Source organism: Haemaphysalis longicornis, unplaced genomic scaffold, assembly GCF_048455015.1.
Source record: "Haemaphysalis longicornis isolate Haplotype H1 unplaced genomic scaffold, Haemaphysalis longicornis Haplotype H1 scaffold_8, whole genome shotgun sequence".
Lineage (NCBI taxonomy): Eukaryota > Metazoa > Arthropoda > Arachnida > Ixodida > Ixodidae > Haemaphysalis > Haemaphysalis longicornis.
This window is the reverse complement of record NW_027526445.1, coordinates 195791322-195819198: the sequence shown is the minus strand read 5'-3', so window position 1 is coordinate 195819198 and position 27877 is coordinate 195791322. Positions and strand designations below refer to the sequence as shown.

At 45.1% G+C, this 27877-nt stretch overlaps 1 long non-coding RNA gene across 1 annotated transcript; it reads right to left on the bottom strand.

Moving 5' to 3' along the window:
* On the bottom strand, positions 1–27680 carry LOC144149610 (uncharacterized). The gene is made up of 6 exons (XR_013318341.1): positions 27546–27680; positions 25338–25498; positions 24825–24985; positions 22697–22825; positions 5062–5187; positions 1–57 (listed from the first exon to the last, which is right to left on the bottom strand). It is a non-coding gene; the product is annotated as an uncharacterized LOC144149610 (long non-coding RNA).
* Between the last annotated feature and the right edge of the window lie 197 nt (positions 27681–27877).

Here is a 27877-nt window from a genome sequence, read left to right as displayed (position 1 = left end):
TCACACAAACTGCCATGTTCTGCCGTGTTCACCCTCTGCCGTGTTCCCTGGCATCACCTAAAGAAGAGAAAAGGAAAAAACGCAAGAGCAACTAGCCACTTAACAAAAACTAAGAGCTAGATTCATTTAAACTTTTTTCTAATAAATATAGCACTATTTCTTAGAAAAGCCTATTTCTTAGAACACCTTTGAAATGTGGGCCCTGTCAGGTGAAAAAAAATGTGGTTGATCCCTCTCACAGGGGTCGGTAAACTCCTCATAGGAATCGGTAAATCGGTAAAACACGAAAGTGACCGGCGCGATCAGTTAAATGTCTGCGTCGATATGAACTTGCACATTACTATTTACATTTCTTCGTTATGGCACCGTCAGACTTATCAACCCAGATTGCACACTGGATTGCACCCGAATGAAACCACGTGCTCGTAAGCCATGCGAACGAAGCCGGATGGGTTGCCAGCGAATCATTCGGTGAACGAGCATGATTTGCGGGGCTGTCTGTGGGTGCGCTTGGCGAGCGACAACCTGCTGGCCTGTTGCTTTTGCAAACGTGCGACCACTGCGTCCCTGCTCCGTGGAGTGTACGGCAGACCGTTGCATTGCGAAGAGCTCAGCTGGCACTCAGCGAGCTCAGCTGTCGGCGCTTATTAGCATCGTGATGCACTACTTCGCTTCACTCTTTTAGACAGCAGCACCATCGAAATAGAAGAGGTTATACGAAAGATATATGTCACGTTCAGACCTGCCAACCTAGCAACATGAAAATGCGGGAAAAGGCCAGGGGAAGGGGGGGGGGGGGGGGGAGTTGGCATAGCATTTCGGAAATTACCGACACTGGAGACTTATCAGAACAAGGCAAAGATGTTTACTGTCAGCGGCTTTGCCCCTGCATCATGAGAAATTGTACTCCTTGTTCTTGTAGTGGCTGGCGCCGAACTTCACATGTGAAGGAACCTTGCAGTCACGGACTTCGCAAGCTTCAAAAACTTGTCAGAAAAAATCTGCTCAAAATAATGTCCGGTTTGCATGGTCACCTTTCACTATGAGGAGTCATTTTTGTTGGAAACCGAAGACCGAAATTTGGTTCTCGCCTTCTTAACCATGCGAAAGATCATCTCGCATTCGGCGTTGCTGTGTGGCATGGCAAGCAGCTGCAGCATCACTTTTGCTACTCTACCAAACTTCACTTCCGCATCAACGCTAGTGATTGCAAGGAACCAGAAGTATGGTGGCAAGTGGTTTTCAGTGTCACCGCAACTACCGCAGCGGGAAAGGCTGACGTACAAGCGTGATTAAAAAAAGTACACGATGTGTCTGCTGTGGCGGCCACTTTTTGGGAGATTCTAGATAGCATTCGTGCAATTGGGAGATGTGGTGAAAATTCGGGAGTCTCCCGAACAATTCGGGGGAGTTGACAGGTGTGCGCTTCAGCTCGTATCGGAGTCGGTAAAGCGCCTGGCACCTCCCGTTGCGCCGACAGAGCACCCGGATTGAATCCTGGCACAGCCGCGTTTTTCTGGCAATGTCATTTCCGTGATGGATATGACATCAGTCAGATTATTGTGGATCCCGGCTTACAACCCTTTCGCGTTAAAATTTTTTAAGCAATTCTAACAAATACCAAAAAGAGCACTTTTTGTCTCTGCACTGGAATTTTTAAAAGGCTGGAGGCCCTGGATTGGTTTAGATTTTATTCACTTGGCCAGGCAAACACTAAAAAAATATTACAACTGGAAGTTGCAACTGCTGCTGAGTAAATAGCTGGTTTCAAAGCAGTAATTCCTGCTAAATCAAAACCATTTTTCAGGCAACCTTCTTTAAAATCCAGAAATGAATACTATCTTGAAATATGCATTTAAAGGGAAGTGAATTTTTCAAGCTCCTGTTTTTGCTTGCACTGGGTAGACTGGCTCAAATGAACACATTTTTCATGGTTTATCTGGGTGATAAGGCGGTATTTATTTTATAAAGCCTGAAAAAGAAAAAGACTGCCATGCGTGGTTTGCGACGGCCGCACCAACTAACAGCAATGACATCAGTAAAAGGTGCTACATGATTGGACAATGTCCAAGATTAAAATTCAAACAAGTTTCGGTTTCGGTTCTGTGAAACAATATGCTTGGCATCCGACATTATCGTTGGAGGGGCATTCTGATTACCTCATACTGTGCTTCTGCAATGTAAAATGCCTGAGATAAGCCTGCCAGTACGGCTTGGAATCGTAGCAATCACTAGCAGATGTGTACGCAGCGGATGAACACCCTCCGCGTCGCCTCAGACACTCAAATGCGATGCACTGTTCCCCCCATCTTTGGATGGGGCCTATAGCTCAGAGCTTGGCTGGCCCGTATCGTAAAAAGCATGTTCGCACCAGGCCAAGGGTCTGCTGATTCCAGACTGTGCCCACTGCCCGCAAGTAGTCGGTGCTTATGGCAACAGCACGCCAACGAGAACTCGCTAGCGTATCAGTGTCAGTCTGCGCCCGTTCTGCGAACTCTCTCTTGGGGCAATGAACGTTACAGCGCAAATTCAACAGTGCCTGAATTCAGTACAGAAAACATCGGCGAAAAACGAATAAACCTAAAAAAAAAAAGAAAAAGAAAAGCCTGCACTCTTGGGGATTCGAACTTGCGACTTGCAAAACATCACACCATGAGCTCTAAAGCACTTGGCGATGAGACAACGCTGCCGAAGTTGCAAATATGACGTATATGATGTATGGCAAGATTACATTTTTATTTAGTTTTCGTATTTCAAGGACCCTGTATGACTATTTCTTGTTTTGTGTTCCCCAGTAAGCGTCCCCCAAATTCCCACAATGTCTCACGTCTATGATTGCATTTCTTAGCCGAAAAAGCGTTCACAGATGTGCGGTCATGCTGCTGACCGCTGTGCAAAACGGTGCTTCCTGCACCCTAGTTGCATGGTGTACTGTAGAAGTTTCTGTTGATTTTATTTACTTCGCTGACTCTTCTCCCACCTTTAACTGGCCTTAGATATTCCTACTAGCATGGAGCGACCTGGATTTACAGCTTGATACAGTATACAAACTACCAAACTAAAGGCACATTCTTCCATTCACAAATTTGTCGTGGCTTAGTTTCAACTGAGCGAAGGAATTGTGATGACCTGTCGGCAGCCAGCGAACTAAACGCTGGGTCGACTGACTCTGTCGGAGCGGCGTTGGCAAGCCGTGCAGTAGCGCAGTCAAGCCAAGCCACCTTTTTGTGACGTCATGCGAAATGCCACAGAAAATGGGTGAGGATGCAGAGAGGAGAATAGCATTTTTAAATTGATTTTTCTAGTCAATAAAGTCATGTAAACGCAGCGAGTGTGATCGAAACATGGCATACAGACTCCAGACTACAATTTGCGCTTAATCCCGCAATGTTTACAAATCCCTTCAGTGTCCCTTTAAGCTATTTTCCAACTAATTGAATGATCTTGTCGTATAAGCATACTATGCCCACAATGGTGCAGCATACCATCACACCTAGTAATTTAACTACACGCTTGTTTTTAACCCAATCTCTGTTTCATTTGTGGACATGCTGTAGCTTGTTGCTGGCAGCCTGTCTGCCTGGCTGTAGAGCCAGAGTTAAAACGTAGTCGGTGCATCTTACGGTCTGTTTAACAAGCATTTAATTCAGCTACAAGACTCCTTAAATGGAGCCCCCATGGTCATGGAGTTCACAGTGGGGGAAAGGGATTAGCCTGAACTCCTCTCTATCCATATTTTACTTTTATGTTCTGGGAGCTGTGTGTTGCTTGCACAGGATTGCAAAATTAAAGGGTCCTTAAATGTGTAACACCAGCAAGGGCCACAAACTTCTGTTATGCTTGTTTTTGATGCCTATCATACTCGCACAGCATGTAATTTTAATATGGCTACATTATTAAGGCTAGGCAGCTGAATGCAGAGGGAATAAAGTGCATCAAAATAAGCAAATAAGGTGTACAGCTGCTGTGGCAGTTGAATGTTCAAAATGTCTGTGTAAAGTACACTGTGCACAAATGCAGTTAGCCCACAACACGGCATTTGTTACACAGCATAAGCTTTAAGCATCACAGGCCGGTGCAGACTAGAATGTGGCTGCTAGGGTGCAAAATGTAATTTGATTGATTGTACGGTTTAACGTGCGGACGCAACGCAGGTGATGAAGCGCGCCGTAGTGGAGGGCTCCGGATTAATTTTTTTACGACCTGGGGGATCTTTATCGTGCGCCGAAATCTCTTACACAAAGGCGTTTTTGCTTTACACCTCCATCAGAAAAGTGGCCGCCTCGGCAGGGAATGGAACCTGCGACCTCGTAATTTACAGCATTAAGTAGAACTGCTAAAATTTTAGTCATATCCACAACATTGTTTTGATAATTTACCTGTTTCATGATTTAGCTGGTTTATTGCAGCAGATGCTACACTAGACATGATAAAAATAAACAAGTTGACTGACTAGCTAAAGAACACTGCCTGTGCCTTTTTTCCATCACCCCATTTAGCCCTTTTTCCCAAGAAACAAAAATTGTGTATGGTTATTATACGTTGATCTATATCGGATATAAGAGGTTTGGCCAGTAGTTTACCAAAACAGAGACACAAATCATTACTTCTCCAACACTGACCACTGCTCTGTTGATTCTTTTTTTTGATCGCAGCGCCAAAAATGCTGAGCTTTGTAAACACAGAGCAGAAAGTGCCTTTTCAAAGTCTCCACATGCGGACATCACGAATTTCCACAAAATCAATTGCAGACCTCTCATCCAAGTGCAGATGTAAACCTGTTCATCTTGTCCCATTAAAATTATCTTACAGTGCCATCAAAGAATGTATCTTAATACAATCAGTTGATGCATGTCGAGGCAGAACGACACATGAGATCCAGAAGGCTTGTCTTCTGTAACTGGTTGTGCACACATTTAACAAATATATATTCAAAATTTGCTTAATTTGCAATATTAGCTTGACACGAGCAATTAATATATTAGCTCATGAGCTTCAAAAATTACAAATTTAAACAGGCTTGCCACATTGATATACACACGAACGAAGTAAAATACCCACCTCCAAATTCACATGCTAGCCCGCAGCCTCTGGATCAGCCTGAGGATTTTGGAATGCACAGCCGTGCGCACCCTTTTTCCACCTTTCCACTTCGTTCCTGTAGCTGGATCGATGTCAAACAGCTGCCTGAAAAAAAAAAAAAAAAAAAAAGAGAGAGAGAGGGATGATTTATTATGCTTATATTTATGCTGCACTGTATTCTACAAGCTATTAGACGACATTGAAATTTTATGCCTTGAGGCAAGCCAGCAATATTTTACATACAATGGTTTCCAAATTATTTTGGGCACCATTTTAGGTGTGAAGATATGAGCACATGAACAACTCATTCAAATACAGTCTACACCTGTTACATAGGACCCTCTAAATCTGATAAAAAATGAAAAATGTTCACTGTATCCGAAGAATGCAGTATCCGAACTTGAGGGGGGTGGGGTGGGAGAGTATATGAGTGTAAATGGGAACTTTGGCCAGTATTACATGTACAGTCATGGACAATTCAAATGCGAACCGCGGAGCGCATGGCCGAAGATACCTGTGCCGTCACCTGGCAGCGGCCGTGGAAAACTCGCGGACATGCGCAGTTGAGATGAAGGGAGCGAGGCTGCGTGTTCCACTCCGATGTGTTGCCCTCTGCTCGCTTGCATGCTTGCTTTGTCGCCGCGCCGCAAGAGCGCTGAAAGCTGAGGTGTTAGCGAGGCGGCGCAAGATAGTAGGCAACTGCGGTTACTCGGCGCCCTCGATCGGCCACTCCCCGCCTTTGCCAGCATCACATAGCTGCACGTGCGTGGCGCAGTCAGGAGTTGATCCTGAGGCGTCGCATGCATGCCACAAGACCAAATGAAAATAAATTAACTAAATAAACATAAAATAAAATAAATAATAAACATGGGCAACGACGTCGTAACTAGGTTTATTTCGGCCAGGTAGCAGCCGCACAGCGCCGAGGCCTACAGATCGAAGCAAGTGCTTTGTGCCAACAACAAAAACAAATGAGATGATGGTGAGCGACAACCCGAAAACTGCCAATTAGCCGTGGCATTATTCCAAAAAAATGGTAAAAATGCAAGTGTCGTGGCAAACAGTCACCGGGATAGGCAGCAGCCCCTGGACAACAAAGGCAGTGGCGGGAGCCTTTTTGAACACTCGTTTCACCGCCAGTTCTGGACAAGCCGCGGTATCGCATCTGGCAACACGCGACGCTGGCTGCTGATTACCCGGAGACTATAAAGCGCACAGCCTACGACGCAGCTTTCGGCCACGACACCGCTTGGGAAATGTCTCGCCACTCACTGGGAATGCTTTTCCAGGTCAGTTACTATGATTGCTGTTGTTACCGGGATGATAATGTATGTCTCTTAGCGGTGTCGTGGCCACCCCACATTTTGAAGCGTTTTCGTGCAAATGCAGTGTACATTTGGCGGCTCTTGATGCTTGCTTCGGACATCGAATCAAACCCTGGTCCCATGACCAAGGCTCAGGAAGAAAAGCTCGAATCTGTATTTTCTGCTGTGCAGAGACTGGAGGCCAGTAACACTAGCCTTCTTGAAGGAGTTAACAAAATCCTACAGGTTCACATAACACTGCAAAATAACTTAGAGTCCCTAACAAAGCGTGTAGAAGAATTGGAGGCTAAAATGAAATCGGCGACGCTTCCGGACACTGCCGTGACTAGAAGCGAAGTGTTTTCTAAAGTCCAAGAGAGAGTTGACGATTTGGAAAACCGCTCCCGCAGGTCGAACGTCCTCTTCTATGGCATTGACGATCCTAACAAATCTGAGGCATGGGACGAATCTGAGCGCCTCATTAAGGAATTTTGCTCTACTAAGCTAGAACTAACAGTATCGACTGTAGTGAGGGCTCACCGGATAGGCCGCTTTTCCCCTGACAAACCGCGGCCTATTATAGCTAAACTTTACAACGAAAAAGAAGTCGATACAGTGATGAGCTGTGGTTTCAAATTAAAAAACACTACACTGAGTATTTCTCGCGACTACTCTCAGGCTGTTCGCGATAAACGCCGAAAACTGCTGCATTTTTCCAAGTCTATTAAGAAAGACGGTGATCGTGTCCGTCTATCCTTCGATAAACTACTTATTAACACTGATACGTACACTTGGGACTCAAATGGCGATTGCGCAGTGCATGTTGCGCAGCAGACCCCTAGCACTCATCAAGGTAAAAGCCCTTCGGCAAGCCCAGGACAGTGACATTTTCGTTTACACCCAGCTACTAACCTGCCCTCGCCTTCCAGTGCGCAGAATAGTTCCACCACCATCCAAAGTTTTTTGTTTACTAATATTAGGAGTGTAATGTCAAAAAACGTGGCGCTTTCATCACTGATTGATTCATGTTCGTCATCTGTAATCGCCCTAACTAAAACTTGGCTCAGTGATGTTATTCCGGATGATTTGATTCTGGTGTGTAACTCTGAGTTTAACATTTTTCGCTGTGACCGCGCACATCGTAGAGGCGGCGGTGTGCTTCTTGCGGTAAAAAAAGAATTAATCGCTGTATTAATTCCAAACAATTCATTTCTTGAGTGTGTATGGGTGTCATTGAGGTGTGGAATAACTAATGTCATTATTGGTGTTGTTTATCGCCCCCCCGACATGCATACGTTATTTGCTAACGAATTTCGTGAAGTTTTGAGTGACATTTGTACGCGTTTTCCTAATTCAGAGCTCATTGTGTTTGGTGACTTTAATTTTCCGGTCATTAATTGGTCTACGTTATCTGTAATCGCCAGCGATACTGAAGCTCTTGCGTTCCTTGAGTGTTGCCTTGATTTCTCCCTTGTTCAGCTTATCACCGAGCCCACAAGACTATCCGCCACCTCAGCCAACACCCTTGATCTAATCCTGACTAATAATCCCGATCTTTGCTCTGACATCATCAAACTCGATGGGCTTTCAGATCATTGCATGATCTTTGCTCTGACATCATCAAACTCGATGGGCTTTCAGATCATTGCATCATCACGGGAAATCTAAGTTATTCACCTCATAAGAAAAAAATAACAAGTAAACCGATAAGGTGTTACAACAGAGCTAACTTCGATCGTATCAACCATGAATTATCCATTTTTTCTGAAGCATTTCTGCGTGAATATCTGTCCCGTTCTATCGAAGCAAACTGGATTCTTTTCAAAAATAAGTTTTCTCAACTCATCGCCAAATATATACCAGTGATTACCATATCATGCACTAACACTGCTCCTTGGTTTAACGATCAACTTCGTCGCCTTAATAACAAAAAGAAACGACTTTACAGGAAAGCAGGCAAGAATAAAGGATCGACTTCATGGCACCTCTACAAAATGTGTGACCAACAATATCAAGCGCTTCTTAAAACCACACGCCGTCATTTTTTCACTCACGATTTACCCTCGATGTTAACTAACAGTCCACAAAGGTTCTGGCGCTTAATTAACCCCCGATCGCATCCCGTTATTACGCTTTCATCAGTCAATGGTGCCTTGATTCCAGAGGATGGTTGCGCGCAGGTGTTTAACGATAGCTTTTGTTCCGTATTTACCCGTGAAAACATTATCAGTTGTCCTAACGTAAGCAACATTACTGACGCTAACATGCCAGTGATTACGATTAGCGAAGTCGGAATTCAATCTTTACTTAACAAACTAAAAAACTCTTCTGCTCCGGACCACCTCGGTTTCAATAATAAAATACTAAAGAATACTTCTGATGGTATCTATCGCATCTTGTCCGCTCTTTTTTCACAGTCCATTTCATCTGGTGCAATTCCTGAAGATTGGAGAATAGCAAAAGTAACACCCATTTTTAAATTCGGCAATTCCTTATCACCACTCAACTACAGACCGATATCAATAACAAGCACTATTTGTAAACTTCTCGAACACATCATCCACTCACAGGTGATTAGCTACTTAGAAGAACATAATATCATCTTTAAATACCAACACGGGTTTAGGAAAGGGTATTCGTGTGACACTCAGCTCGCTGGTTTTATTAACGATATTCACTCTTCCGTTGACGCAGGGCTTCAAATCGACTCAATATTTCTAGAATTTTTCCAAAGCTTTCGACCGGGTACCTCACCACAGATTGCTAATCAAACTTACACAACTTAATATCCACCCTCTTGTAATTGCATGGGTTAAAGATTTTCTGTCATCAAGGGTTCAATTCACATCTGCTAATCACGTTAATTCTTCTTTCGGTCAAGTACACTCTGGTGTTCCTCAAGGCAGTGTCCTGGGCCCTTTACTTTTTCTAATTTTTATCAATGACTTACCTAATTGCGTTTCTTCAAGGATCAGGCTGTTTGCTGATGACTGTGTTATTTACCGTACAATAACCTGCTCTACTGACCAACTGGCCCTCCAAACTGACCTTGACTCTATATCTACTTGGTGTTCCACTTGGTTAATGTCGTTGAATAATTCTAAAACTAAACTTATGTCATTCACAAACCACGCATCGCGCATTCAAACTTCCTATTCCTTAAATAACACAACTGTTGAGCTAGCAGACACCTACAAGTACCTGGGACTTAACCTGCACTGTGACCTGACATGGAATCATCATATCGACATCATTCTTGCATCCGCCAACCGCTCATTGGGTTTATTAAAGCAAAGACTAAAACATGCTCCATCTAACCTCCGCAAACTTGCATACACAACTCTCATCAGACCTAAAATTGAGTACGCATCTGCCATTTGGGACCCTGACAAAGCTTACTTAGTTGACAAAATTGAATCCCTTCAAAATCGTGCCGTTCGTTTCATCTTTTCAGATTATTCACGTCATACCAGCGTCACGGCTCTAAAACATCGCGCATCTTTACCTATCCTATCAGATCGACGTAAACTGTCACGTTTATCATTGTTTCATAAACTGTACCATCACTCTTCTCTTCATCCTGATTTCTTTTCATCGACACCGACCATCTTTCCCCGACGGGACCATGCCTTAAAAGTGACACGTGTAAAATGCCACACTTCCAAATATTCACAATCCTTCATACCTCGCACAATTGTGGATTGGAATGCCCTACCATCTCACATTGTAAATTTTACAGATCCGACCAAATTCCAAGAACTTTTACACACTTACTTCGTATGTTAACTTTACTAAAAAGTGCTTTTATAGGTTCTAGAGTTCCTTCAAGATTTTGTTTGTTTTTCCTTCTTTCTTGCTTTTTTTTTTTTCCCTCACACCCACTTGTATTTATTTGTTTGCGTGTTTACGTGCTGCTAGTATTCTTTTTTTTCTCGTTCTCAATGTATCCTGCCCTCTATGTAATACCCTCCTAGTGAGGGCCTTTAGGGGTATTTTTGAATAAATAAATAAATAAATAAATACTTGGTGAAGTCCCCCTTGGCAGACACAACAGCCGCCACACGGCGATAGCCCGGAGGCGCTGCCACTCCTCTTCGACAGCTTGCCACAACGCGTCACGCGAGCCGCCCTGTAGCTGTCGGCTGCTAAGGGACTTCTTCATTGCACCCCACACATTCTCAATTATATTCATGTCCGCCCTCTGCGGTGGCCACTCGATCACCATCACGCCTCGCTCATCCAGTAGGTGTTTTACTGACCGAGCCATGTGTATCGGGCTTCGGTCGGGCTGCAAATAATACAGTCCATCCGCGAATGGACCATTGAGGGCGTTGGGTATCACCACGCTGTTAACGATGTCCTCGTAGGCAGCTGTGTTGAAGCGGCCCTCGACACGAACTAACGGACAGAGGCCATGGCTTGAAATCGCAGTAGGTTAGTGCCGAAATCGTTCGGACGCTTGTTTATCTCTGGGCCATTGTCGGCAGATGCACCCGACGCATAATTCCGCTCCGGGAAGGGCAGTGCTGTAGGCAGCTAAATGACTGGATATGCTCCGCCGTCGTTTTTTCTATTGTTAGTCACAAAAGAAACTGGGCGCCCAAGCTTGGGAGCGCAACAGTTCTGACTGCTGGCGAGGGCTACGCCGAACCTAGATATGAAATAACTGCACTATAAAACGCGTGGTGAGTGGCAACAAACCTTCACGTAAACGAACATGCAAGCAACATGAAAGCTTGTCGTGGGCTCGTTTGCCTGGTCCATCTTTTAATTATATTGGCACTATCGCTGTGTATTCTATTAGTATTTGGTTTTAAAAGAAAAGGAAAAACATTTGCTTCACTCATACCTGGTGTTCACGGCCCTCCAAATGCGTTGGCGCTGGTCCCAACGCTTGAAAATGTGGATTCGTCCGTGAAGAGAACACAGCTCCAGTCTTCCGCCGTCCAGGTTGCGTGGTCTTCTGCGAAAAGCAGTCTCGCAAGCTTGTTTTCTTCGGATAGCTTGGGCTTTCTAGCAGGGACACAATTCCGTAGCCGCACATCACGTAAGCGGCGTCAAACAGTTTTCGTGCTTGCCGAAAGGTCCAAAACTCACACTTGATTAGTTTAGACGGCAGGGACGGCTTTACTGCGGTGGCCGCCACGATTAGCATGTCTTGCTAACTTGTGGTAGCCCGTGGTCTGCGTCCTCGGGGAAGATTCTCGATCCGGCCCTCATTGCGGAACACTTGCAGGATGCGATTCACGGTGCATAGTGGTCGTCCTGTGGCTTTCGCAATATCGCGCTGCCTAATACCTTTTTGGAAGATGTGGATCATGCGCAATCGGTCTTCCCCCGGAACGCTTGGCATGGTCGGTTTCAAATGAGGCCATTGCTGACGGCCTCTCCGCATTTTATACGGTTTTGTTTATACAACAGCGACACCAGGAAACAAACCGTATAAAATGCGGAGAGGCCGTCAGCAATGGCCTCATTTGAAACCGACCATGGAGGAAAGAAACTCAGGAGAGGCCCCTAGCATCCCAATGCATTGCGAAAAGTGTGGAGGAAGTGGCGTCATTTTTCTTGAGCCCATGGACAATGTTGCTTACTTGTTTACAACTGCGGCGGCCAAATTTGGGCAAATAGAACGGACAAATTTTTAAGGCGCTTGGTATGTGGCTGCCTCGCAACGCTTGCAAACCAGCACAGTCGCTACGACAAACGTTTTTAGATTAGGCCAGTGTGAAAACTCTGCCGTCGGAGGCGGCCCTTACTCGTATGCGCTCGCCATCCCGCGAGCCTGTTGCTATGACGACGACAAACGCTACTTTGCCAGGCTTAAGAGCTGAAAAATCGTCCTTCTATCTCAAAAACGAAGGCCGTTTTTCGGTTGAAACTTTGGGTGAGGGTTAGAATGGGCAAATTGAAGGCGAAATCAACAGCTTAGAACATGATATCGCACCGAGGAATTAGCGACGAAGTTGTTTTCGTTGCGAAGCGGGAGGGCAGGGCGACGCCATGTGAGTCAAATCAAACCGGAGACAGCAAAGGATGATGGGATAGAGTGCTGGGCTCCGTGGGCTCAAGTCATGGCGGGACTCGGCTTCACAAATGTGACGTCAGGGCCTCTCCTAACCTTTTCTTTCCTCCATGAAACCGACCATGCCAAGCGTTCCGGGAAAAGACCGACTGCGCATGATCCACCTCTTCCAAAAAGCTATTAGGCAGCGCGATATTGCGAAAGCCACCGGACGACCACTATGCACAGTGAATGGCATCTTGCAAGTGTTCCGCAATGAGGGCCGGATCGAGAATCTTCCCCGAGGATGCAGACCACGGGCTACCACAAGTTAGCAAGACATGCTAATCATGGCGGCAAGCACGAAAACTGTTTGACGCCGCTTACGTGATGTGCGGCTACGAAATTGTGTCCCTGCAAGAAAGCCCAAGCTATCCGAAGAAAACAAGCTTGCGAGACTGCTTTTCGCAGAAGACCACGCAATCTGGACGGCGGAAGACTGGAGCTGTGTTCTCTTCACGGACGAATCCACATTTTCAAGCGTTGGGACCAGCGCCAACACATTTGGAGGGCCGTGAACACCAGGTATGAGTGAAGCAAATGTTTTTCCTTTTCTTTTAAAACCAAATAGTAATAGAATACACAGCGATAGTGCCAATATAATTAAAAGATAGACCAGGCAAACGAGCCCACGACAAGCTTTCATGTTGCTCGCATGTTCGTTTACGTGAAGGTTTGTTGCCACTCACCACGCGTTTTATAGTGCAGTTATTTCATATCTAGGTTCGGCGTAGCCCTCGCCAGCAGTCAGAACTGTTGCGCTCCCAAGCTTGGGCGCCCAGTTTCTTTTGTGACTAACAATAGGAAAAACAACGGCGGAGCATATCCAGTCATTTAGCTGCCTACAGCACTGCCCTTCCCGGAGCGGAATTATGCGTCGGGTGCATCTGCCGACAATGGCCCAGAGATAAACAAGCGTCCGAACGATTTCGGCACTAACCTACTGCATTTCAAGCCATGGCCTCTGTCCGTTAGTTCGTGTCTAGGGCCGCTTCAACACGGCTGCCTACGAGGACATCGTTAACAGCGTGGTGATACCCAACGCCCTCAATGGTCCATTCGCGGATGGACTGTATTATTTGCAGCCCGACCGAAGCCCGATACACATGGCTCGGTCAGTAAAACACCTACTGGATGAGCGAGGCGTGATGGTGATCGAGTGGCCACCGCAGGGGGCGGACATGAATATAATTGAGAATGTGTGGGGTGCAATGAAGAAGTCCCTTAGCAGCCGACAGCTACAGGGCGGCTCGCGTGACGCGTTGTGGCAAGCTGTCGAAGAGGAGTGGCAGCGCCTCCGGGCTATCGACGTGTGGCGGCTGTTGTGTCTGCCAAGGGGGACTTCACCAAGTATTGAAGTGTCTCAAAAAGGCTCCCACCACTGCCTTTGTTGTCCAGGGGCTGCTGCCTATCCCGGTGACTGTTTGCCACGACACTTGCATTTTTACCATTTTTTTGGAATAATGCCACGGCTAATTGGCAGTTTTCGGGTTGTCGCTCACCATCATCTCATTTGTTTTTGTTGTTGGCACAAAGCACTTGCTTCGATCTGTAGGCCTCGGCGCTGTGCGGCTGCTACCTGGCCGAAATAAACCTAGTTACGACGTCGTTGCCCATGTTTATTATTTATTTTATTTTATGTTTATTTAGTTAATTTATTTTCATTTGGTCTTGTGGCATGCATGCGACGCCTCAGGATCAACTCCTGACTGCGCCACGCACGTGCAGCTATGTGATGCTGGCAAAGGCGGGGAGTGGCCGATCGAGGGCGCCGAGTAACCGCAGTTGCCTACTATCTTGCGCCGCCTCGCTAACACCTCAGCTTTCAGCGCTCTTGCGGCGCGGCGACAAAGCAAGCATGCAAGCGAGCAGAGGGCAACACATCGGAGTGGAACACGCAGCCTCGCTCCCTTCATCTCAACTGCGCATGTCACCCGCCGCGGTGGCTCAGTAGCTAAGGTGTTGCGCTGCTGAGCACGAGGTCGCGGGTTCGATTCCCGGCCGCGGCGGCCGCTTTTCTGATGGAGGCGAAAAGCCAAAAACGCCCGTGTGTACGAGATTTTGGCGCACGTTAAAGATCCCCAGGTGGTCAAAATTAATCCGGAGCCCTCCACTACGGCGCGCCTCATCGCCTGCGTTGCGTCGGCGCGTTAAACCCTACAATCAATCAACTGCGCATGTCCGTGAGTTTTCTACAGCCGCTGCCAGGTGACGGCACGGGTATCTTCGGCCATGCGCTCCGCGGTTCGCATTTGAATTGTCCATGACTGTACATGTCACAGACAATTTGTTTTTTCTACACACCTGCAGCATCTCTGCACAGAGTTCAGGTAGGGGAAAAGAATCGTCTAACACTGTTTTTGAAGGTTAGCACTAGCACTTGGATAAAGCCTAGCACATGTGGTCGAGCACATAGAGACGTACGCTAAGCTGAGCAAATAAAACAAAAGTGTAACTAAGCAATTACTAACCAGCTATAAAAATCAGTCACGCCCAGCAGAATTAGCCAGGCTCTTTTAAACCCTTGTGACTAGCACTAGATCATAATTTAACTAGATCATTATTTAAATAACGTTGCTGTCTTTAGCCACCTCGCTTTTGGCATTCCATTTCACTTCATGTACACAACTCGTGCAACCAGTCCTACGATCAGGTAAAAATGACGCAACACACCTCGTAGAGGTTCAGTGTGCGCCGCAACCTCCTAATGGACCTTTTTCCAGTACTGGTCCCCCAGCGGCCACCACGGCGAACCTGAACTGGTAGTAAGGCATGCCCCCAAAAATGCTTGCTTTCGGGGAACCCGAGCATGAAATATGTCCTGCAGTGTCTCCCGCACCCACCCGTCACCCGCGCCTTTCACATTGGTGTCACGGTAGCAGGCGCACACTCGCGTGACTAATCTGCAGTGGCCGAAGCACCCCTTTTTCTTCACTTTTCATTTTCGTTGCTCCCTCCTGGTAGCCAAGCGCTCGCAGCGTGGTCAGCCTGAAACATTTTTGCCCTTTCCTTTAAAAGACCTTTTGTGTGCACGTATGAACCCACTGCGAACTTCCCAAAAAGAGGAAATGATGATATGTCATCATACCCAATACTTCAATTATGAGCTTCTATTTAAAAAAAACTTATTCTATGTGATTTGTAGACTTGCTGTAACCAGTTTCTGGCAGCCTGCCTGGCAGCAGAGCCAGAACGAAAAGGTTGTCGCACCCTTAAGGTCTTTTAAACAAATATTCGGTCTAGCTAGAAGACACGTTAAATACAGCACCCATGGTCGTGGTGTGCATGGTGCTGAAAGCAAGGTTCTGCGGTTCTATTTCGCCCAACGCCCTCTTCAGCAGCGCTTTACCTTCATGCTCTGTAAATTGTGTGTTACCTGTACTTGACTGTAAAATCAAAGGCCCCTTAACTTGCAACGCTATCAAGGGCCACAAAATTGTGTTACACTTGCTTTTATGCCCACCATGTGAACAAGAAAGCTTGTAATCTTAGTAAGGCTACAGAGCTCAATGCAAAGAGAATAAAACGCATTGAAATAAGCAGGTAAGGCAGCCAGCCCTGGTGTACAGCTCCTGAGGTGGTTGAATGTTCCCAATGTGCATAAAGTGGACTGCGCACAGTCGGAGTTATTATTTTTTTTTTATTTACACGATACTGCAGGCATGAAGCCCAAGCAGGAGTGGTACAGGCAATAAACAGGAAAAAAAGAATATGAAAAGGCATCAAGCCTAACAACACATACATACAACAACCAATTAAGCGGGATTACACGACTTTCGTTTTGCAAAAAAAAAGGGGGAAAGAGAAACATGGCACTGAAGTAAAGCAATGCAACAACACAACGAAACAGTGGATAAGACAAAAGCAAATCATTTTCACGTCCCCAGGAAGACATGCGCGTCGATAGTATCTGTCGAAAGAAGGGCGGCAAGCGGTAGCGTGTTCCACTCACTGATCGTGCGTGGAAAAAACGAAAATTTGAAAAGATTAGTTTTGGCGAAATATGGAGTTAAGGCAAGAGCATGTGAATTACGACCGCGCCGTGTTGCCAGGAGACTAATGTAGGGGCTGGAATCAAATAAGAGCTTCCGGTTAACTAACTGATAGAGCAATTTTAGCCGAACTGATTTACGTCGGGATTCTAATGTTGGGATAGCATGTCTTTCCATGAAGGCCGAAACGGAGTCTGTTCGCCCGTACATACCATAAATAAAGCGGATGGCTCTTCTTTGAATTCTCTCGAGGCAATCGATATTGGTTTTCGTGTGAGGATCCCAAATAACGCAAGCATATTCGAGTTTCGGTCTAATTATTGAAGTATACGCTAAGTATTTAACTTGAGATGGAGCATCCTTGAGTTTGTGGCGTAATAAACAAAGTTTACGGAAAGCTGCAGCGCATATGTTAGTAATGTGAGAGTTCCAACTTAAGGTACTGGTTAATGTTACGCCGAGATATTTGTGTTCATATACTTGCTTTAGCGGTTGGTCACTAGTACAATAAGTAAATTCCAAAGGGTGTTTCTTTCTAGTCATTCGGAGGTATACTGTTTTGTCATGGTTTAGTTGCATGTTAGAAGTTTTGCTCCAAGAAGCAACATTTTCTAACGCTGAGTTTAACGCAAGTTGATCCTCGATGCCATTAATTTCGTTAAAAAGGATGCAATCGTCTGCAAAAAGACGTATTTGGACCGGATTATTTATAACATTAACAATGTCGTTACAAAAAATAAGAAAAAGTAAAGGCCCTAGCACACTTCCTTGCGGTACGCCAGATGTAACGGGGAGAGCGTCAGAGGTGCTTCCATTTATGTCGACGTACTGGCTGCGGTTAGTTAAATAGGCAGTTACCCAAGAAACTATAAACGGTAGAAGCCCAATTTGAAGTAATTTCTTGATTAATTTGTCGTGTGGAACGCGATCAAATGCCTTACTGAAGTCTAAGAGAATGAGGTCAACCTGTTCTCTCTTATCTAGAATTGAAGAAGCGTGGTGAACAACTGTAAGTAATTGAGTGATGGTCGAGAATCCCTTGCGAAACCCGTGCTGAAATGGCGAGAGGATTTTATGGGTATCTAAAAATTCCGTTATGAACGTAGCAACGACGTGCTCAAGTAGCTTACAGGCAGATGATAACATAGATATGGGTCTGTAGCTAGGAATTAAGAGTGGGTCTCCTTTTTTGGGAATAGGTACGATACGGGCTATTTTAAAATCAGAAGGTAGCGTGGCTGAATGAAGAGAAGATTCAAAAATAAGGACAAGGAATTTCGTCACAGTTTCCGCATAACGCCGCAGAAATGCGTTGGGTATGCAATCGGGCCCTGGCGTCGATTTGTTTTTTAATCGGAGTAACATATTTAAGACACCATTGTGCAAAACTATATTAACATCAGGATAGGAAGCTACCGTATTACTCTCTTTCAACTCAGAGTGTGAAAATACGCTATGAAAATACAAATTAAAGTGATTCGCGATGACTCGAGGTTGGTCAATTTAGAGCCGTTGAAGGAAATTTCAGCGACGTTTTCTTTGCGCCGTCTAATAAAGTTCCAGAATTTTTGTGGTTCCTCTCTTATGAAGTTCGGTAAAGTAGTGTTAAAGTAGAAACTCTTGGCACGAGTAATAGCATTGGAGAGGGCAGTACGGATCTCGGAGAGCTGTTGAGGTGCTGTACGTTTTTTTCGCAAGCGCTTGGCTTTGCGTTTAAGGTGAATTATGGATCTAGATACCCAGGGCGTATATTTGGCGGTCTTTTAACTTTATCGGGTACAAAATTTCGCAAGCAGAATAAACACATATGTTTAAATTTATTCCAAAGGACCTCAACATCATAATCAGCGAAATTAGACCAGTTATTTTCGAAATACTCAATAACTGCTGTGTCATTAGCTTTCGCAAAGTTTTTCACATTTCTGAGTACTGGGGAACTTGTTACATTTTTATAAAAAAGAAAAATTGACACAAAGACAATTTTGTGATCTGAGAAACCGTGTTCGACAGAGACGTCGTACTTTTCGAAAGATCTGGGTAGAAAAACGAGGTCAAGTATAGAGGATGAATTTCCACAAACTCGTGTTGGTTGCTTAACTACTTGGACAAGGTTGTGTGTAAGCATTATGTCAAAAATATCATCACTGTGACAAGAATCGGGTTTTGTTCTCAAGCGGTCCCAGTCCCAGTTGGGCAGATTAAAATCCCCAAGGACGAGAAGCTTATTGTTACTAAAAGAGGCCATATGGGATCGCAGGTTCACAAGAAAATCGGGACCAGAATCAGGTGGTCTGTACACAGCGATAACAATGATAACTCTGTTCCCGAAAGAAACCCTTAAGCATAAGCTTTCAGTGTCTGGCGATTGCGCAAGAAGGGAGGCTTTAATACCAGTCTTTAAGATTACTGCTACACCGCCACCTCTAGTTGGCCGGTCCCTTCGAAATATTTTGTAACCTGGCGGCACTAAGTTGTCATCTGGTATCTCGCTGTGAAGCCACGTTTCCGTAACAACGGTCAAGTGTGGGCTGTGACATAACAAAAGGGCTTCAAGCTGTCCAGTTTTGTTAGCGAGACTGTGGGCATTTAGGTTAACGACCCTGATGGTATTCTCAGATGGCTGTCACAGAGCAGACGACTCAGAATTGTTTCCACTACCATCAGGTGACGTGTCTAAAATATCTACCGCGAGCGTGTCGCTGCCAATCCCTCCACTGGACTGCGAAGGCGTGTGCCGTTTATCAGAATGAGTGGAAATTATTTGCCGCTGATTAGAGTTTGCGTTCCAGATAAAAGTATCGCCGTCGACGTGCAGTTTATCATGGACGAGATAGACTTTTTTTCCAGCAGCTTTCTCGCTTTTGGCACTTTCCCAGAGCATTTTTCGTTTCTTTAGGGTATGAGCTGAGTAGTCATTCTGAATGGAAATTTTTGTGCCCTTTAGTTTTTTTGCATTTTTAAGGACAGTAGCCTTTTCATTAAAGTCCTGGAAAAATAAAATAACTGGCCTTTTGACAGGACCTTTGCCTAGCCTGTGAATTCGACCTACGGATTCGCACTTAACTTCCAGTTTTCGTTGAAATATTTCCCCAATGACTTTTCGCTTAAGATCATCTTCTGTTTCGTCACGGTCTTCAGGTATGCCAAAAACCACCAAGTTCGACCGTCTGCTTCGGTCTTCAAGGTCGACAAGTTTACGCCTTTGGGATTCCACCGAGGTAGAAAAGGAGCTTATGGCGTTGTCTATGTCGTTTAATCTTGCAGTTTTTGATTTCAGCTCGTTAATGTGAATATCAAGCTCTAGAAAACGGCTCTTCAAGTCCCCTAAAAGGCTTTCAGTTTTCACTTTTAGGTCTGCTACCTCACCTCGAAGTGCCTCTTGCCCTTCCAAAATTTGCAACAATAATTCTTGGGTTTTAGGACCAGGATTGGTTTCAACGTCTCCGCAAAGAAGCATTTCGAGAACAACAAAGCATTCATAAGCACATTTGAAGCACTGTCCGGGGCACGGCAGGACCAGCAGAAAAGGATTGTCGCTTTTTAGACTGGTGTAAACTGAACCAACCTGCATGAGGTAGAAAAGCGGCTTAACTCTTTCGCTACCGCGCCTATCAAAATCGATCAATTTGATCGATACTTTTGGGAGCGCCTTTTCATAGCGTTCCAGGCGTTTCTCGAACAAGTAAAGCTGTTCGGAGTTAGATCAGAAAATGGCCTTTCAAAATCAGTTTTGTTTTCATTTTTGCAACGGAAACGTGATTTTTGACACGCTTTTGAATCACCTGGTTGTGGAAAAGGGGCGTGGTCATCGCGCCTCAAGGCTACCAACGAAGAATGCGTGCAACTCGTAATTACTCTGCACCAGCGCTTGTTTTTTGCTATCAGGGCGTGAATGGGGAACTAGCAAACGATTTTCAATCGTCAGGTTCACGCTCTGACAGTAATAATCCCAGAAATCGGCTGAAAATGTCAAGCAGTGCCTGGTTGCAAAGCTACTTTATGATTTTAGGCAGTTTTATTGCCTTTGCGCAAGTTGTCCTAAGTACTCTGGTAGTTCTACTTACCCCAGGACCATTCGCAAACAGTTTACAACAGTTTCGGTTTCGTTTCTGCATCGCGAAATTCATATTTAGCGCAACTACGCAGTTACCCAACTTCAAGGCTAACTGCCATGGCGCCTGAAGCGTCCGCGACTGATCCTCGAACAAAGCACGCCGCTCCTCATTTCCCCCCACCCTAACCCGATTTCTGCGATAAGAACTTCAGATGCAAGTCAAAAGGTCACACCCAGTCGCCAGATATCTGTTCCGCCGAGGACAGCGCTTCAAACCGGCCTTACACTGCCAGCTGTTCGCCTTCCAGTTTCGTTTCCATGCGAGGGTATATCCGGGTGTCTAATGTTGCTGCTTAGTTGAACTGTCTATTCGGACGGAGTCTCTGGTAAGTTTTTGTACTGTTTCATTTGAAAAATGTTAGGTGGCGCTGCAATAGAAGAGGCTCGTTGTGCTGATCTTTTTTAGCGCGCGACTGCTACTCGGCCAAAGATCGCAGGGGACGATTCTAGCTCATCGTACCTCATTTTTGCGAGCAAGGCTACAATTGCGAGTAAGAAGATGATAATAAAGCTCAGCTTTATGTTTTTAGAGATAACTGACCGTGAACGACAACAAACATCAGCCACGGCGTTCCGTTTTCAACTTCATGCATGTTTTTTTCTGCATCGCGTGCTTGCCCCGAATATTGTGCTCGCTGTAAATGCAAAGTCAGCCATTGACAAGATGTTTTTACGTTATGTGGGGGCAAATTGGTGCCTCTGATAACGTCAAACCGCCAGATTTATTCCAACGAACCACCCAAAATTGCACAGTTTGAATTAGAGGTTGGGCTTCACCGCATGACACGAGCACCGTGCGTGCTAACATTTTTTTTTTATATCTGAAAAACTGTTCCGCGCAAGTCGACATTTTTTTTAGGGTGTGTTTTTGAAATGTTTCCCTGCAAAATGTATATTCTAATTTTTTTCTACTACCGATGGTTTGATATACACAACTCCTTTTTTATCATTTTTTTCGACAACTTGACAAAACTTTTGATTTTGATATTTTTTTTCACAACTATGATATATGAAAACCTTTAAAAAACTGGTGTTATTGGAAAGGCCGTTAAATAATCTGCGTTTTGTGCTCCTGCAATTAGTGCCTAAATAATTTTTTAGCAGAAAAAAAAATGTTTTCTTGGACCCCCCAAAATTGGTCAATTTTCTGCGGTAGCGAAAGAGTTAAAACGAGCCATGCTCCCGCCAGGCCCGCCGTGCCCACTGAAGACGAAGTGTTGGAGACGATCTTTTATAGGCACCGCATCGGTAGACGTCACGGCCCCGAATTGCACAGGGGGCAGCAGGGAGACGATGACGTGCACCCAACACAGCATTCCTTGCGTGGTATAACCTTTAAGCATCACGGGCATAATTAGGATGCTAAATGTTTGACGCATTAATGAGAACTACTGGAATTTTAGTCACACTGGCAAGATCATGTTTAGGTAATATGCTTCCCAGTTTTGATAAACTCACTGCTTGAGTCTGTTGGTTCATTGCTACAGAATGCTATAACACCAAGCACAACACAAAATAAACAAGATGACCGGCTAGCTAAAGAACCAGGGTGATTTGCCTTTTTTTAAACACTATGTGAAGCCCTTTTTCCTGATTAAAAATTTTGTTTATGGTTATTCGAAGTTGATATATCTTGGGTATAAATGGTTTGGCCAGATGCTTACCGAAATAGAGGCGCAAATCACAATTTCTCCAACATTGAATAGTGCTCTGCTTGTTTTTTTGTTGTTGTTTTTTGTCCGCAGCTTCTGAAATGCTGAGCTTTATGAACACCAACAGTGCAGACAGTGCCTTTTCAAAGTCTGAAAGTGCTGATGGCATCACGTCTTTCTAAAAATCGATGCAGACCTCTCATTTAGGCACAGATAAACACATGCTTATCTTGTCCTTCTAAAATTGTCTTATAGTGCCATCAAAGAACATTGCTTAATATTAGAAACTGACATATGTCAAAGGACAGCCAAAAATAAGACCCAGAATGCTTGTCTTCTGTAAGCGCTTGTTTAAACCTCCAAGAGTTATACAATGAAAATTCATTTAAATTAAAATATTTAGCCTGACAAATAGCTTATAAGCTTTGAAAAAGTACAAATTTAAGAATGGCTGCCAAAATAAGCATCATATCAAAGAAGCACAATACCTGCCGTCAGCTTGATTCACTGGTCCGCAGCCTTTGCACCAACTCCATCAGCTTCGAGTGCACACTACTGCTCATCCTTTCACTGCCTGTTCACTTGCTGCCCGTGGTGGGTTGACCTTGAAGAGCCGCCTGGAAAATAGGGCAGGCACGATTGATTTTCTTCATGCTGCTTACATGCATGCTGTACTGTAAATACGGTGTATGCACTGGCCACTCAGCCACACAGTGGAGCCGATTTTATTTGTGTGGTTGGAGAGCTGTGCGAGCAGTGCCGTCATTTCGCGCTATCTGAGTATCATCCCCGAACGTCCGTTTCCTTATTTCTTGCATTGCTCCAAACGATCATGGCTGGAGTTACAAAAATGTTTCTGCCAAAGCTTGTGACAATATTGTATGTGGCATTGGCATGTGCAATGAGCCACTCATGTTACCATTTCACCAAGGTCTGCTGCATGCTTCTTATGGAGTGTGAGAGACGTTGAGGAGCTGTAGCGACAGTATTCTGATGCATTGAACGCACGACCATCCTCAAACTGGGTTTCCAACGAAGTTAGGAAATTATGCAAACGGTCTAGGTTGAAGTGCTTGTGAGGTGTGTGTGCATTATAAAGTGCAGCAGCGACGATTCACTCACTTGAGGTGACGAAGATTACGCCAATCGCTTCCAAGTGTTTTTTATTCCGATGCACATGAAGCGGAAATTAGAAACAAGCTCACGGAACAGGCTTGGTCATTAGGGAACAGTCGAAAGGAAATGGTTGGAAGCCCACAATTACCAGTGGTCTTGTACAGCAAGTTCACTTCAAAACACTCAAATAGCCCAGGGTGATGCCGAGTGCCCGAATGGGTGTGCATAATCCATAAAGTACACTGCATGAACTAAATAGTGAAAGTTTCAAGCACTAATTAGGATTTCAAGCATGTGACGCGGCGTGAGATGACAGGGTCAACATTGCATCGTCCTCACCTGCAATTAAATGTGCACAGAAGATTTGGTATTGATTCACCCCATCATCAATGCCTTCTTTGTGAATTCGTTGCATGCGGCCATACCATCTTCGAACGGTTTCTATTCTTTGCTTTGAAACAGTCGAAAACCTGGCGTTTGTTTTCATCATGCGGCCTGTTTCAGGCCCGCTGCTCTAGGGAGCATGAACATGCAATCTGGCATCCCGAAGCGAAAGAAAAAGCCAGCTACTCATTATGACAAGGCATTTGTAAACCCACGAATCATGCAGAAAAAAAAAAGTGCCACCCGCACAGTGGTTTTTGCGGACACCAAGCCGCATACCATGTTTTGCGTTGGAGAATGCGTTGTCTGTGTGGCAGCGTTTCACTGTAAAAATAAAGTCGCCCCCTTGCGAGGGTAGCCCCGCCGTGCGGTTTAGGGGCCAGAGCATACACCCTATACGCTACTGGATCTTCTTTTTTTTTATAAAATCTGAGTTCTTATGCCTTGAGCCAAGCCTGTGATATTTGCCACACAGTGGTTCCCAAATTATTTTAGGTACCATTTTAAATGAGATAATATGAGCACTGCACGTCGGAAGGCGAGATAACCGTTGGTGATTAAATGTAACAGAGTGGATCCCTAGAGAAGTCAAGCGTGACAGGGGGCGGCAGAAAGTTAGGTGGGCCGATGAGATCAAGAAGTATGCAGGGATAAATTAGTCGCAGTTAGCACAGGACCGGGTTTGAGGAGATCTATGGCAGAGGCCTTTGCCCTGCAGTGGGCGTACATAGGCTGATGACGATGATGAATATGAACACATGAACAACTTATTTAAATACACCCACTGCACCCGAGAACCCCATAATCTTTGCTCAGGAGGATAACAGGTTTCCTATTAAACAACCCAGGTTATTATAGGTTCTTTGTTTATCTAGTTCATAGTTTTCATACAAAGCCTATCGGAACTACAGAAATTCCTGCGCTCTACTGCTGGACTGAATTTCACGACAAACACAATACGTAAGATAGAAAATTTGTAAAAATTTAAAAGATCATGTCTGCCCTACATGTCCAAGCTTTACCAAAAAAATTCCGGGCATGACAACAAATGAACTCAGCACCTAGGTATACAGCAAACAAGAAAACAATGCTAGGCCTGTTGAAAAAGTAACTAACCTCTGGAGAAATTCAAGTGTGGTAGCTGCTGGCTCAGCCTACTCCAGGTCCAGTCCACAGCACACGAGTAGCAGCCAGCAAGTTCCCTCCCTGAGGATCGTCAGCCCCGTGTATAGTGCCTCTTGCTCACAGAAAACGGCGGCGCCACTGATAGATGCTGCCTGCAAGCAATTGAAAACACTTGTGATAAACCTTGCCTTCTGGTGTTTCAGTAGTGGCATTTAAAAACAAATCCCGGGCTCAACGCTTGACAACTTGCTACAAGGTGTGCTATAGTGCAACTCAATATTAAAGGCCAACTGTACTTAAAAATGTGACCTCTTGAAAACCTCATTTCTATTTAGTCTGCCTAGTCTGCCTAAAAAGACAGCAAGATACAAAATATGACAGCTGACATACACGTATGCATGGCACAAATGACCAAACATTGGCGACTCTGAATCCGAAATTGAGAAGCGTGCAGATATTACAACCAGGCTGAAGTTACATCGCAGACGGCAAGCCAGAGCAAACCTGTGCACAACAGCTTCCCGTTTGTAGCAGGTCCAGGGGAAGCGCACCCATCAGAGCTTGACCGTTCCCCTGGCTGGCTGGAGGACCAATCGCCTGGTTGGCTGCAATGTCACTTCCGCTTCATCGCTGCTTGCACGATCTGCCGGCAGGTCTCACATTGTCTGCGATGGAGTTTATTTTTTATTTTTCAAACATTCCCAACTGATTATCAACGCATTTCACAGGGCTACCAGTAATGTCCCAGTTGGTTTGGTGATACGCACTGTATGTCCAAAATACATTTTACCGATGCGAAATTTGAGTACAGTTGGCCTTCGATTGGCCTACCTGGAGTTCTTTTAACATGCACAGCACGTACACAATCCTTTTAATACTTCATCATCAGAAACAGGTGTTACAGCCAAATATCAAACCTGTGACCTTGTGCACAGCAGCAGCATGCCTCTGTCTGACAAACTATTCTGACAAACAAACTATTCTGAGTGGCTTGAAGGAAACGCACACAATTCACTAGTTAAGCAAGTCCCCAAAACAAATCTTAAAAATGTAAAAAAATTATGGGGTTTAACATATCAAAGCTACACCTGTGCTATGTGGTGTGCTTTTGTGCAGGGCTTCGAATTAATTTTGAACACCCAGAGACATTTCACACGGTTCTTTTTTAACAGTCATTGTTCACACAGTTTCTTTGAAAATTAGATCTGATAGATCTGATAATCTATCTACCGTCGCGGAGAGCCTAAGCTGAAACGGTTGTACGGGAGCCAAGAGATGCAAAGTGGGCAGGAGGGAAAAGAACAAAGTAAACACCACCTCGTGCCACCGACATACACCTATGGGTTGCGATTTATTTTGTTCTTGTTCTCAGTATTTTTCTTGTGTGAATATTAAATAAAATACCTCTGGACAGCCATTACAGCATTTGTTGCTGGCTCTGCAGCTGGGGCGAAACAGTGCACAATTCGCTGTCATAGGGTCGACATCTTTGCACTGGCTAACGATGGGCTCTCCTCGTGAATCAACGTAAATGGGCAGGGGCCCTGTGATTGCTCTGGGGCAGTTACTGGTTCCATTTAAATATTGTTGTTTAGGTCGTCAGAGTGCACTGATGTATCCTTTGCTTCTTTGTGGCACCTGGACTCATGGGTCATAAATGAGCCAGCTGACTTCAGCACGCTGACACAGCCTGCGAAAGAATGCACAACAGACTGTCCTATACTTGAAGTGGTCCACAATGTGTGGGATGGGCTTCATACGTCCTGACTTGTGGCTCCCACATGATGGCCGAGAACACAAAAATGCAACATCGTTTGTTTGTCCATCCTGCTTTTTTTTTGGTGTCTGAAAATATGGCTCTTGAAGGCTTTGTATTTCCTGCAAACCACACTGCGTAAACTAATGGGACAAAGCATAACCCTAAGTACACTGCTGTGAAATGCAAAATGTTCAAAGCATGCGAGAGACGCAGGAAAGGTTTCTCTACACCAGCTGCAGGCTTTCATCCTGCATTGCTATCTCCACATGACATATTAAAATGTAAAAATCGCTGCGGCCTGTATATGTATATGTTCTGTTATTCTGTATAAGTTCAGTACATGAGCCCTTTTCTACACCTGAGAGACATTTAGCTGCATAGTTACATTTTTGGCGCACCTGTACCTTTGTTAACACAGAAATGTGTTGCGCTGGTTCCGATAGAGAGCTACGCCTTCGAAGATTGAATGAGATTCGTAAAATCAGAACTGGCAGCTTGACTGCCGCAAAAGATGTGCGAGTAAAGCTTATTGAAGAAGCAACAGCAAATACTCGCCGCATGCTCGTAAGCATGCTTCAAAAACGACTTTACACTGTAATGAGAACTGAACATGTATGCGGCGCTCGGACAATTTTACTGGACTGCGGAAATACACCAGAAAACTACGCGACAGTTATGGCCAGCGTAGGTTTGAAATGGACGCCAATTACAACCTACGGCTGTTTAGAACCGCCAACCAATATGATATGCTCTCCCGTGCCAGATGCACTAAGCCCCCTACGCGTGTTTTACAGTACAGCTTGGCAAGTCATTTCATATTTCATTCGCACTGCCAAGCCACGCCGCCGATAACTCGTGTGAGCGTGCAAAGCTCGTAAATGTCGCGCTTGCACCACGACCAGCCTCCAGGGGAAAGTCTTAACACTTCAAGGAAAGAAAAAAAGCGCGCTCACCTTGAAAAGCACGACGGGTGTCTCGCGACGACGTGGCAGTCCACGCGCGTCAAAACACGGCTCTGAATTAGGGCAGAACAAAGCCAGGTTCAACCAAGGCGTTGGTGCAATGCGCCCCGCGACGCAGTACGTCAAAGCAAGCAATGAAATGACGCTTACCTGCTGTCACGGTATCCAGTGATGCCAACCTGAGGCAATGCTTTATCCCTAGAATGACCCCTCAAAAATCCCTGGATAGCAAACAAAATCCCCAGATTGCATTTTTTTTATTTTTTTTATAGCATCCTCGATTAACCGCACCGGTGCACACCGGGGCACACCGGTGCGCCTTT